Consider the following 14,780-nt stretch of genomic DNA (forward strand, 5'->3'; position numbering starts at 1 on the left):
ACCGTGTAAAATATATATACATATATATATATATATATATCAATTCAATATTAAAAATTAAAATAAATGATCCATCAAAGATATAAGTCATCTACATTGTAGAATTATGCAACAGACACAGTAATTGACAGATGCATTTAAAATAAAAAAAAACTGATGATTTATATGATCATTCATAGATAGAACTAAAGAAAATAAACAATGACTACCACAAAAGATAAGAATGATACGATAGATTAACAGTAAAACAAAACAAAAAAATAAACGTCCTTTCCGGAAAAAAAAGCACAGGTAAGAAAAGAAAAAGAAAAATGATAAATCGACTAAAAACCATTGTAACTTATTGACACCGTTAAAGTCTACAATTCACCTAAAGTAAACAAAATTGCTCAAGTCCACAACCAGTTTTCGCTAAAGTCCATAAAACTCCAAAATTCCACAAACTTTCCATTAAAGTCTACAAGAAAACACCGTTAAAGTCTACAATAAGTTTCGCTTAAGTCCACACATTTGTTATATTATTAAAAATAAATTAGCTTTTCTTTTCTTTTTTATCTCAGTAGTACAACTTTAATATTGTTCTTGATAATTATTTTGTATCACTTGTAATTTATATAGGTTTGATAAATGACAAACAAAAACAGTTTGAAAAGAATATTTTTTTCGAAAAAATAACTGTATTTTTAAACGACACAAATGAGTAAAAAATATCACTATAGATGGAAAGGAAATAGATAGATAAACGATATGTATACGACAAATGTATACTATACAGGAAAAGTAGTTGTCGTTTGTTGATGTGGTTCATAAGTATTTATCGTTTATCGTTTTTAGCTCACTTGGCCCAAACAGGCAAGTGAGCTTTTCCCATCACTTGGCGTCCGGCGTCCGTCGTCTTCGTCCTGCGTCCGTCGTCGTCGTCCTGCGTCCGTCGTCGTTAACTTTTACAAAAATCTTCTCCTCTGAAACTACCAGGCCAAATTTTACCAAACTTGGCCACAATCATCATTTGGGTATCTAGTTTAAAAAATGTGTCCGGTGACCCGGTCAACCAACCAAGATGGCCGCCATGGCTAAAATAGAACATAGGGGTAAAATGCAGTTTTTGGCTTATAACTCAAAAACCAAAGCATTAGTTGAATTGTTCATCAGGTCAAGATCTATCTGCCCTTAAATTTTCAGATGAATTGGACAACCCATTGTTGGGTTGTTGCCCCTAAATTGGTAATTTTTAAGGAAATTTTGCGGTTTTTGTTTATTATCTTGAATATTATTATAGATAGAGATAACCTGTAAACAGCAATAATGTTCAGAAAAGTAAGATTTACAAATAAGTCAACATGACTGAACTGGTCAATTGACCCCCTAAGGAGTTATTGTCCTTTATAGTAAATTTTCAACAATTTTCATAAAATTTGTAAATTTTTACTAATATTTTCCATTGAAACTACTGGGCCAAGTTCATTATAGATAGAGATAATTGTAATCAGCAAGAATGTTCAGTAAAGTAAGATGTAAAAACACATCACCATCGCCAAAACACAGTTTTGTCATGAATCTATCTGCTTCTTTTGTTAAATATTCACATATACCAAGGTGAGCGACACAGGTTCTTTAGAGCCTCTAGTTTGTCGAGCCTGCGACTTTTGTCGCAGAAAGATCGACATAGGGCTAGTGATCCGGCGGCGGCGTTAGCTAACTTCTTAAAAGCTTTATATTTTAGAAGGTGGAAGACCTGGATGCTTCATACTTTGTATATAGATGCCTCATGTTACGAAGTTTCTGTCAGTCACATGTCCAATGTCCTTGACCTCATATTTATGGTTCAGTGACTACTTGAAAAAAAGTTAAGAGTTTTTGTAATGTTACATTCTCTCTTATTATAAGTAATAGGATAAGTATATTTGGTATGTGTGTACCTTGCAAGATCTTTATGCCCATCAGACAGTTTTCACTTGACCTCGACCTTATTTCATGGATCAGTGAACAAGTTTAAGTTTTGGTGGTCAAGTCCATATCTTAAATACTATAAGCAATAGGTCTAGAATATTTGGTGTATTGATGGACTGTAAGGTGTACATGTCCAACTGGAAGGTGTCATCTGATCTTGATCTCATTTTCATGGTTCAGTGGTTATAGTTAAGTTTTTGTGTTTTTGTCTGTTTTTCTTATATAATATGCAATAGGTCTACTATATTTGGTGTATGGATGGATTGTAAGGTGTACATGTCCAACTGGCAGGTGTCATCTAACCTTGACCTCATTTTCATGGTTCAGTGGTTATAGTTACATTTTTGTGTTTTGGTCTGTTTTTCTTATACTATATGCAATAGGTCTACTATATTTGGTGTATGGAAGGATTATAAAGTGTACATGTCTAGCTGGCAGGTGTCATTTGATCTTATTCTTATTTTTATGGTTCAGTGATTGGAGTTAAGTTTTGGAGTTTTGATTTTTTTTCTAACACTATATGCAATAGGTCAATGTAGGTCAACTATATTCAGTGTATGAAAATATTTGATGATCCATATATTAGTCGGGCAGGTTTTATTTGACCTTGACCTCATTTTCACGGTTCATTGCTCAGTGTTCAGTTATAATGTTTTGGTCTGTTTCTTTAACTATAAGCAATAGGTCAACTATATTTGTTGTATGGAAGAATTGTAAGCTGTACATGTCTTCATCTGACCTTGACCTCAATTTCATGGTTCATTGGTCAATGTTTAGTTCTTTTTGGTTAATGTTTAGTTTTGTAACAGTTGTAATAGAGCTTTATATTAAGGACTATCAACATAATATCAATGATTAGTAAAGAAGGCGAGACATTTCAGCGTGTGCACTCTTGTTTTTTTATATCTATAATACTAAAATTACGAGGTCCAATTTGTCAGCCGTCATCGGGTAAAAACGACAAATCAAAGAATTCAACTCTATATATAACTAATATAGGACAATGGTGTAGATTAAAAATTACACCACTCCAGACCCTTTTGTTTTCAGCATAATTAAATATTGCCAATGATTAACAAGTTCCGGGTCGAATCCGATACCGATACAAATAGTATATTCAGCTATTACCTTATCTGTACGTTCCGCATTTGACAGGCGCACCACCAAACGATATATTTAGGATTTTGCTATATACACGGGTCATACTCAAAGGACTGACACTACTAAATTCAATCATTGTCAAATTGTTCCCTATTGTAGTTTTATTCAGCAATCAGCAAGACTTTCTAAGATAACTAATATAGGACAATGCTGTTGATGAAAAAATACTCCATTCCTGGATAGCCAGGACCTTTTGTTTTCCAAATAATTAATATTTCCAATAATTGATAAGTTCCAAGTCGACGGGTTCAAACAGAAAGATTTGAAAGCAGAAAAAACTGTGTATCTTATAATCGACATGACTTATCAGATGACAATACCAATTACTAAAATAAAGCTTAGGCATAGTTATATACTTTAATTCAGTCACGGACCCGCGATATCACGGGTGTGTACTTGTAGATAAGATCGTCGTTTCTTTTATTGTTTAAATAGTTTAACACTTGTAGTTTTGGGGGCCCCGTATAGCTTGCTGTTCGGTGTGAGTCAAGGCTCCGTGTTGAAAACCGTACTTTGACCTATAATGGTTTACTTAATTTTAAAAATTGTGTGATCTGAATAGAGAGTTGTCTCATTTGCACTCATATCACATCTTCTTATATCAAGGTATGAAAGTTTGTGTTTATGTTTCAACATATTTTATGTGCACAAATACACATAATTTTAGACACAAGACAAACACAATTATGGTGTCATATAAAAAAGAAGATGTAGTATGATTGCCAATGAGACAACTATCTACAAAATACCAAAATGACACAGACATTAACAACTATAGGTCACCGTACGGTCTTCAACAATGAGCAAAGCCCATACCGCATAGTCAGCTATAAAAGACCCGATAAGACAATGTAAAACAATTCAAACGATAAAACTAACGTCCTTATTTATGTAATAAAAATGAACGAAAAACAAATATGTAACACATAAACAAAGGACAACCACTGAATTACAGGTTCCTGGCTTGGGACAGGCACATAAATAATGTGGCGAGGTTAAATGTGTTAGCGGGATCCCAACCCTCCCCCTAACCTGGGACAGTGGTATAACAGTACAATATCTGTTTGACATATTTACAGTATAGTTAATAAATACATAAAGTACCAAACTCCAAGGAAAATTCAAAATGCTCAGTACTTTTTTTCAAATGGCAAAGTACAAAGTTCAAACACATCAAACGAATGGAAAACAACTGTCATATTCACGAATTTGTTAAAGCATGCATTCCTATTGTTTAGCATTTGTATAAATTGGACAGACAGTTTATATTTAACTTGAGTTACTGTTTCACCATTAATATTGTACGATAGAGAAATTTCGGCTAATGCAGTAATTTGAGTAGTTTAAAATGGTAACTAAAACGGAGATCAGAATTGTAATTCAAGTTGAAATCAGGACGCTCCAGTATGATCTATATAGATGACAGACCACCAGTTCACTCCCTCAAATTAAGAACGTATGTCATACATTCTTTCACCTGCCGGACAATGGTATATAAAACACTGATTAAGTCGTGTCCCTTGTTAAGATCCCGAATAATTTATTAAAATAACGTTTTCATTATAATGTACTTTGTAATTTACGTGTTATTGTCTCAGTACATATAATTTAATCATATGGATCCTCGGGGTAAATCTTTTGCTAGAAGTCGAACAAGTTTAATACACTAGGCCTTCTGATCTGTTTTATAAAATGAAAGAAAAAAATGCCATAGCTTTAAAATTCATATTACATTTGAGTTATAAGCAGCCTGAAATCTCTTATTTCCATGTAAATTATGTAGGATCATAAATCTGAGAGTGATTTTTCATATGACATGAATTTATAACTGGAATGTTTCATTTTATTTTATCAAAACAAAACTAATTTCTTTTATATAAATTTTTGTGTAATTAATATACTATCAAGGTAAAAAGATATGATAAGGATCAGCTTAATTGTATCCATGTGCGTATATTGCAACCTATTGTGATTGCAATGATCACCCTATTTAGAAATGGTTTGTGTTATATCCACGATCTCGTCAAAATGATCCATTGAAAAATGAATTTAAGACTTCTCCGCTTATCATATATAAATTTTGTAGATGTGGTATTAGTACCAATGAGACAACTCTGCTTCCAAGTATAAAATTTAACATTTATTTGTCAATGTACGGCCTACAACACGGCTCCTGACTTAGAATAGGTGCATATAAACGCAGTTGGTTTAAACTAGCTTTTTGGCGTCGAACCCCCTCTAGTCTGTTTGTTTGAACAACTAAGGTTGATCTAAGTCATATCACGTTAATAAGAGCATGTTTTAATATGCAAGTGATGTATGCACACTGTACTAGCCATACATCAAAATGTCGTCAGATTATGATTCAATAATCGACAATAAACACAACGTTCCCTACTAATAAAAAAAACAAAACTCATTTGACATCCATAGTAGTCATGTCATCACTTAACCGATCTTTAAGAATAATAAAATCGGTCACAAATTAAAATGGACGACGATTAACTAATTGAACTAACATCAACCAATATTACGAGTCCATAGTTAAGAATTTAAAGCAACAGTAATATACCGCTGTTCTGATGTCATTAATGTCTAATCGATTGAGAGAACATCAATCCGGGTAACAAACTAAAACTGAGGTAGAGACAAAAATCTGGGTTACATGTCCATAGTAAACCATGGCAATTCACAATATCGTATTTCCATGTTTCGTGAACACTGAAATCAGGATTCATTTTTTTTATGAAGCATAGATTATAAAATATTCACAGCATGATAATCATGTGTTCTAAATGTCATATGTATGTAACCGCAACTTTGTGGTGAAAATTTATAACCAAAACATGAATTCTTAGTATCATATTTATTCCACTACCACTTTCCATTATCAATTGAGGTCCCTGGTAAATACATATCACTAGGTATCATATCTTCAAAATTCACCATGATGATGGAGGAGCATCATTTCTAAACTGACGTCTGATGTAACTGACGTGAAATTAAAAATTGAACTGACTTTTTTGTATACATATAAGAAACAATTGGTGTCTATATTGTAAAATATGGGGTAATACATTTTTGAACGTGAGGGGTATTATAAATACTAGACAAATTGATAAAATCATACCTCTATTATCGTATTCTATTTTAAGGAAACGCCTTTTATGATCTTTATGTTTGTCAATACAATTCAACAGTCTTGTATTGTGTAAACATGTGGTTATGAAACATGTACACTAGTATGTATCTAAAAAAAACCAATAAAATCTTTTTGTACACTATGTAGTTTACTAATTGATATTTGACGATTGTGTAATAATTGTTGTTACCATTATTTTTAAATTGCGGTTTACACGATTGCCATGAGACCTATGATTCAGTTACAATATTTATAAAACCAAAGGAGAAAGTTTTAGCTATGTTCACATGTCCCGTGGTATTTTTGTCTAGTGCCATAGAATACACGGGGAAAACAATGTCTCAGTGGCGTATTCAAGAGGAGAGCGAGGGTGGTCAAGGGATCGTTTTTTTTAAACAGAAGTAATTAAAAGATCATAATTGGACCCTGGAAATCGAAACTACAAAATACCCCAAATCCATCAACTACATTTTCAAAAGATCTATCTTAATTTACAATTATCAGCAATTCCAAGTGCAAAAAGACGATTATTAGGCAGCAACCATTTAATTTCACGGGGGTATGTTTTTTGTCTGAGTCAGACAATTTAACTTTTTCGCGCATAGAGCGAACATTTTATTTTGTTTTTCGACACTGTCAATGAATGTTTTTCCCAAAATTTAACACTATAAGGCATAATGGGGAATATCTGGATTCAGACTATTTTGTTTGTAATCTGCTTGATCACAATGTTTTGCATCAAATTGGGAATCAGAATGTTTTATCATATCTCATTCTTAATTGTTACAAAATAGAAAGAGAAAATGGTGTAACTTTGGTTGATGAAATGAGTTTTATCTCGTATATATTTTGACGTATAACAAATGCTGCATTGTATTGAAAACTTTAATTAAAACAATTCTGTAGAAAAATAAATAAATAGCAAAGAAGAAAAATAATCACAAATGGTAAACAGATACACAAGTATCAATATTATGACATTTTATATAGACACCTTGTTCAGTTTTAACCCACGCCATGTGTATGAATAGCACCAATTGATGAATAAACACATGTATATCCCGCTACAAGTGATACATTCTCTGGCATAAGTGTGTAAAGACCATCATTGTGGGATACTGTTCTGAAAACTAACTGCGAAGTGATGATAGGGACGCACTTTCCAAATCTATTGTCACCTTCTCGTTGAAAATCTATACACTTATAGTTTTGTCTGATTATGCAGGACTTTAATGTTGCATTTATTAATACTGATGGAAATCTCAAAGGATCAACGTGTTTTCTATAATTCCATGGACAGCTTGATGTATCTTTGATCATATTTGACTTCCAACTTCTGTTAAGTCTTAAACAACCCGATGGACGTGAAGATTGAAGTTCTGACGTTAAATTCCTGAGTAAATTGTAATCGTTATTACTGCATGTAAAAACGGCTGCTGCTACCGATAGCAAAGAAAGATGGTGTATCTACAAAAAAATAAAATACATTAAGATTAATTTTTGAAAACTGGAGAAAATATGAATTATAGCGATACGGAGGTTTGGCACATAACTTATTCGCCGTTTAAAAATATAATACGATCTGGGTATATATAATATTTTCAAACGCATACACCATAAGGTTGTAATTGGCTAAAACGTCATAAATAATGAAAATTCAACCAATGCTGTGACGTTATCACCATGAAGGATACGAATAATGCAATTGCTCGTAAAACAGTGAAAATGTATAATATGGTGCTTAATTTAAAAAAAAACATGTCTTGAATAAGCAAATTGTAAACATATATTACCTCTGTTCATGCGGGGACCGTCATATGACGGGCTTATCCAAATTACCATTACATGTATTTGAATTCAAAGGCTTTCCTTACCCTAAGAGGTTAACTGTGTGATCAATATTTATTTCGTATATATATATATATATATATAATTGATGCATGTTCCGTCAACCTGAGCCTATTTATTGTCATGTTTCATGTTTTAAGGATGATTTGCAGCTCAAAAACGAACTTGGACAACTGAAAGCGGATCAAACTGGTTGTTCTGGAGGGATGGGCTTCCCTTTGGTGCCTAGCATAGGCAGTTTAGAGGCCTATAACTTCAAATATAGTGTAAACCCGGGGGAATATAACTAATAGTCGTGTTTATTATTGAAATCCACATAGAGAACGACTACTTCCTGTTTCAGGTCCTGTTTAAGCAAAAAACCGGGACAAAATTCCTATTTTTTGGGGCAAATAACCTTCTGTAGACTGCTGTACCGACTTCAGTTTGACTCTGACGAGTTCGAACGATCTTTCATTTATGGATAGCTTGTATGTTTTGTAATGTGTTGTATTTTATTGACGGTATGCAATAGTTAACTAATTCGCCATCTTCGAAAGAATATTTGCAGTAGGAGTAAATGAGGTAAAAGTAAGATTTAATATAGAGTTTGGAGTTCTTGAATAGATGTGGTATGTGTGCCAATGAGATGACAAGTCACAATTTGTAAAAGTAAACCGTTTTTTTGCGAAAAAATCAAAAGAATGTTCGATTCCAACTATGTAGAACTGGTAGTGGTTTTGCAAACAACATCTCTAACCTTTAAAACACGGTTTTTTAAAGAAAAAATGTGCAAACATTATTGAAGCCATAAACGTAAAGCATACATACCATATGTGATGTGTGCATTTTCACAGACCTGGAACTTGTATGAAACCATTAAGTTTCCCAATATATAGTCAAAAATTAAGACGTCATGGAAAATTTTGAAAAGGCTATACCCGATTGCCCTACAGAAACTCCCTAGGTGTATTTCGGAAGAAAATGTGAAGCAAGAATGTTGTTAAAGTTTGACGTAAATGGCAATATGTAAATTTAAATATTTCTCGTGAGGTACCTCAAGTAAGTTTAAATGTTAAAATTACTTTAATCTATAACAAGATTTATATATTAACTATATCAAATATTTTAAAGTATATTTATCTTGTTATTACACGTTATCATAAAAGATTATCACGAAGGAATCCGAAAAGAAATTTGAACAGATATTACTATCGAAATCCTCAGTGTACCCCTATGTGATGCAGCATGATTACAAAACCATGAAAACCTAAAATCTTAAAATAGATTCAATTGAAGATTTTATGTCAACAGTAGATATTCTTATTTGTAACGAGTATTGAAAGTTACTTCCGATTATGTTGAGATTACTGATATGTAGATAAAGGTATTCAATATATTTCCTATGTTTACATTATAAATCCCAAATAATGGACTGGTAGATTAATGTTTCCGATAGAGAATTTGTTAATGGCCTTGAGTTTATATTTCAACGAAACCAAACTAAACTGGACTATTCAAGAAAAATATCACTTCTTCATTCCTTCGTTTTACTTTTAAAACTTAGCAATATTCGTCTGCAGAATTCATCTATTATGTAAAAAAAAGAGTGCATCTATATTAAGTTTAGTTAGTGCTTTGTCTTCATAAACGATAAACCTAATCAAATGTCCAGGCTTGAACCATTTATATATATCGTGTTTTATTTGGAATTAAGGCCTAATGTGCTTTTATAAACATATACATAAATGCTCATGACCGAGTTCTGTATTTTAATTTTCGATATCCTAGCCGCAGAATTCTTTTTTTTTCCAAAAGGGCAACCTATTTTCATGACGTTAATGTTGATCCAAAATACACAAATGATAATATTCATGCTCATGGATGAACCATAAATGATAGAAGTCAACTTGGTTCTATGCACTAGTGCCTGAAACACCTTCAACAACATATCAGTGATACAAGCTATTTAGGTTTTTGTTCTTTTCGTGTTTTTCCCTCAAATATTACAAAAGGTAGGCAAACGGTACCAATGGGACATTCGAACTCATAAGTCGAAAATAATTTGACAACCAATATCATTGATAACAAATAAAGTCAACAGTAGTATACTTCTGTTCAAAATTGATGAATTGATTGATCGAGAGAAAACGAATCCGAATAAGAAACTTAAACAGATGGAAACACATCAACTATAAGTGGCAAACAACGGAACAATAGAAACATTGAAGTGCAACAAAAAAAGCAAACGCCAACAAAAAAAAAAAAAAAAAAAAAACTAAAAACAGAGCATGACGAATCCCATTAAAACCGAGGTGATCTCAGATCTGTTATTTTTTTGTTATTTAATTAACTCTTCTTAAAGCCTTTTTCTTTGTGTTTACTTTACTTTTGTTGTTTAAAAAGAGTCGAAAGATAAAAGAGGAACATTCAAACTCAAACTGTCGAAAATAAACAGACAACGTCATGGTTGAAAAAGAAAAAGATAAACAGACAAATAACAGTACACAAAACACAACATAGAAATCTAAAGACTGAGCAACACGAACCCCATTTCAGATGCTCTAAAGGGGTAAGCAGATCCTGCTCCATATGTCGTCTTGCTCATTTTATTACATTCTCAGATATAATTCTAATTTGGTAGGTCTCATTCGGGAAAAAGGTACAGGGTTATAGTTACGACATTAGGAACATATCGTTTATCTTCTGTGAAACAGATATATCATAACGGTCAACCAGCTCGAAGTTGCGTCCGTAAACAGTGGCGGATCCACCCATTTTAAAAAGGGGGGTTACCAACTCAGGAAAAAGGGGTGGTTCCAACTATATGTCCCTATTCAAATGCATTGATCGGCCAAAATAAGGGGGCATCCAACCCTCGGAACCCCCCTCCTGGATCCGCCACTGGTAAAACATACGAAGGGGTGACTTCAACTTCATTTCTTGGATCTCTTGGTTTTATAGCTTCCTTGTGAGCAGCAACCCTCTATCAAGAAATCATGACAGGAAATGCAAACCCTGAAATATCGTATCAACTGGGAGTAAGCAGGTCCTGATTCACATTTGGCACCCGTCGTATGATCATGTAAATACCAACTCGATTCAGTCTAATTCGAGGTAACATTCGCGGGATTGTGATTACAAAAGAAGAATATAATTCCTCGCAAATTAGTATTTGAGAAACATTATGATTTGTAGAAACTAAGTATACAGATATTATATATATTGAGAACTCCCAGATACAGCAGAAGGGTGTAATCATTTTTAACATTGTTGTAAAATTCCGCACACCCCTAATTACAACAAGATAACGAATTTATATATATAGCGAAGCGGTCCTTTATTCAATTTTGAACCGAAATGTGAAATTGAAAAATGAAAATAAAGAATTTCCAGTGCAACAATTGCTGAACACCGATGTTGCTGCGCATTATCAATACTGTTTATTTGGGAAATTTGGAATATTATTGTGTATTTTTTTAATTGTGGGGGACGTTTTATTTTATTTTATATGTACTCATATATATATTCTTTATTCTGCGTTTTCCCCCGTTTAATTTGGTAAAGTAGATTGTTAACTGACTGAACAAGGTTTGGGAGTTTTTTACCTCTCAGATTGCCGTATTTTTGCAGCATACGAAACTATGTGACGTTATCTTTTTGATGGCTACGCAATGTGTTAAATAAAGGAAACAGTAGTATACGGCCGGTGTTCAAAAGTCAAAAATCGATTGAGAGAAAACAAATTCGGATTACAAACTTAAACCGAGGGAACACATCAACTATAAGAGGAAAACAAAGGACCAACAGGAACACTGAAGTGCAACAAAAAAAATCCAACATATATAGAAACGAACTACTAGGGGTTGTCTATAAAACTCGTAGGCACAACAACGAACATCTTCCTTCAAATATAGGCACCACAGATAATCACAAACATTGACGCATTTACGTAACGAACTTGTAATCTCGTTTTTTATATGATTATTTTCACAATACCAGTCCAAACAATTTTTATGACAATGATGGTATTGAAAGGTAATTTTATAATAAATTGGACTACAGACGATAAGACATAACACATTATCCGACCGAAAAATAATAACAGAAACATCAAAAATAAAGTGATTGTTGGATGTACTAAATATCGAGTAACGTCGTATAGCAATGCAACTCCACACTCGGTATAACAGTCATATTCGGGAATAGGTCACGTTTGGCAATTTTCAGCCACTGAAGTGCGATTGACAACATAAATTATATTTGCAATGCTTTTAAATTCGATGTAGAAGCAAATGACTCTTATCCAGTCATATACATAACAACATAAAAATATTTTACAGAAGATGAATAATTAAGAGTTTTATATAGAGATGTGATCTTTATAGAATAACTAATCAAAGCATTCAAATATCGAAAACTATTTAACGAGTGACCGGACAACACATTTTTTTAAGAATGCTCATATGACGCCAGAAGAGTGAAATTATCGAGTTTATTTCACATGTATGTGGAATTATCGTTTTGTTTTCACTGGGATACCGGTAATTCATTGCAACCAATGTAATAAAAAGCGTTACTGCGTCAATCGTCTAAATGGGTATCTGCATTAAAATTAACAATTTGGGAATACACTTATATTAAACATATGAAGCAAACTCTCATATTAAAAATCTACACGTGCATGCTCTGTTTCAAGTGACAGAAAAAGATGCAAATTTTTCGCATTTTGCATTTGTAATAGGTAATATTATGGCCATTTAATAACTTAAGTCTTATGTGATACGTATTTAATTTTACAAGATAATAATATATGAATGGAATAAGGGTTTGTTTTGGTTTTAAAGACATTTTATCCATTCACAAATAGTTTATACATAGAACGGTAGGCATAGGAAGTGTACTGTACAAATATTTGATGGGATATCAGATACGACATAGTAATATTAAAATCTGTTTGTTTATATGCTCTTTCACTTCCATTTATAATAACCTTTATTTGAACTATTTTATTGCACAATCATTAAACACGTGACTTTAGTTTTATTAAATTGTTATGTAATAATAAAATCATGCACGTGACAAAAGAGAGGAGAAAGATACATAAGGGAATTTAAGTCGAAAACAAATTGACAAAGACCTGACGAAAAACAAAAACGAACAAAACGACACCAAAATCAGCATAGAAAACTGAAGACTGGGCAACAAGGCAAACCCTACAAAACCAGAGAGTGATTTAATAAGCTCCGGAACGATGAGCATATCCATCCTGCTTCTCATTTGGCACCCGTCGTATAAATCAATACATTGACAAATTAATAAATAAGCAAGCTGGTTCTTATAAACAATGCATGTAGCTAAAAATGGCCATCCCTGGAATATCGTATTAGGAAATTTGAATTTTGGTTCCTACTTAAAATGTAAATTATATACAAATCTGCATTTCAAAAGTCTCAAGACCACATTTCTTGTAGAACTTTTAAAACTTTATATTAGGCTTATATCAATAATGTCTTAGATGAGATGGGAATTCAGCGAGGTTTGACTATTATTACAGGAATCAAATTTACAAAAATATATTTTGAAAGACAAATTATATGGTAAAATGGAATAGACAATTCAATTTGACGGGGGATGAGGAAATATAGCACTAATTTATATATATCAACTTTAGGTCACACCATGATGAAATCGTTTAGCATGTTTTAAATCACACATAACTCGAAATAATATATCTCATTATAAATTATAAAACAAAAACTCATGCTGTAAGATAGTCTTGGTACACATATGTTATATCTACATTACATATGTATCCAATCCATTCTGTTCCAATGGAAAAGATAATGAAACACTTTGAATTATAAACTCAAAATTCTTCAAGTAATAGATAATAGCTTTTAAATATAAATTAAAATTAGATCAAACTAGATATATATATACAAAGAAAAGTAATACGAGCTGATATTGTAAATACAATATGAGATAAACTTGAATTGAAAGCCGCATTTTAAATGGGGAATTTTGAGCGTTTGTTGGTCTGTAAATAGATGTTTTGGAATGTAAAAAGATGTGACAACTTACATGCAAACATGAAAACGCCTACAATTACAAAGCCCTGATTTCATTCCCGATTTAGGCAGGAGTTTGTTTTGTCTAAGATTGAGTTAAGTGCATGTTTTATTTTCTTGTCATTATCATTTGGTGTATCTTCTTTCGTGGGAGCATCAAATGTTTTAATTCAAAGAATGACGGATAGCTGACCTTGGTTTATCTGCATATTAAACAAAGGACACACATGGATTCATGACAAAATTGTGTTTGGTGATGGTGATGTGTTGGTAAATCTTACTTCATTGAACATTCTTGCTGCTTACAATTACCTCTATCTATAATGTACATTGTCCAGTAGGTTCAGAGGAAAATATTTTGTGAAAGGAGTAGGTTCAGTAAGACCCCTTTTTGGCCCCAAAATATAGCAGGTTTTCAAAATTGTTAAAATGTAAACTATTAGTTATTTATTTGACAGTAGAATGCTTCTGCTACATAAATATGGGCTGTTTTTTACAATACAATGCACTTATATCGGGTACTAGCACCATTAAGTCATGCTAAATTACTGAAATCTTCACAATTCTAGCATTTTTGTTAAATTTTAGACGGTTTCCGTGTAAAACGAAAGTGGCCGCATTCGTGTTCA

Source organism: Mytilus galloprovincialis, chromosome 5 (genome assembly GCF_965363235.1).
Source record: "Mytilus galloprovincialis chromosome 5, xbMytGall1.hap1.1, whole genome shotgun sequence".
In the NCBI taxonomy this organism is placed as follows: domain Eukaryota; kingdom Metazoa; phylum Mollusca; class Bivalvia; order Mytilida; family Mytilidae; genus Mytilus; species Mytilus galloprovincialis.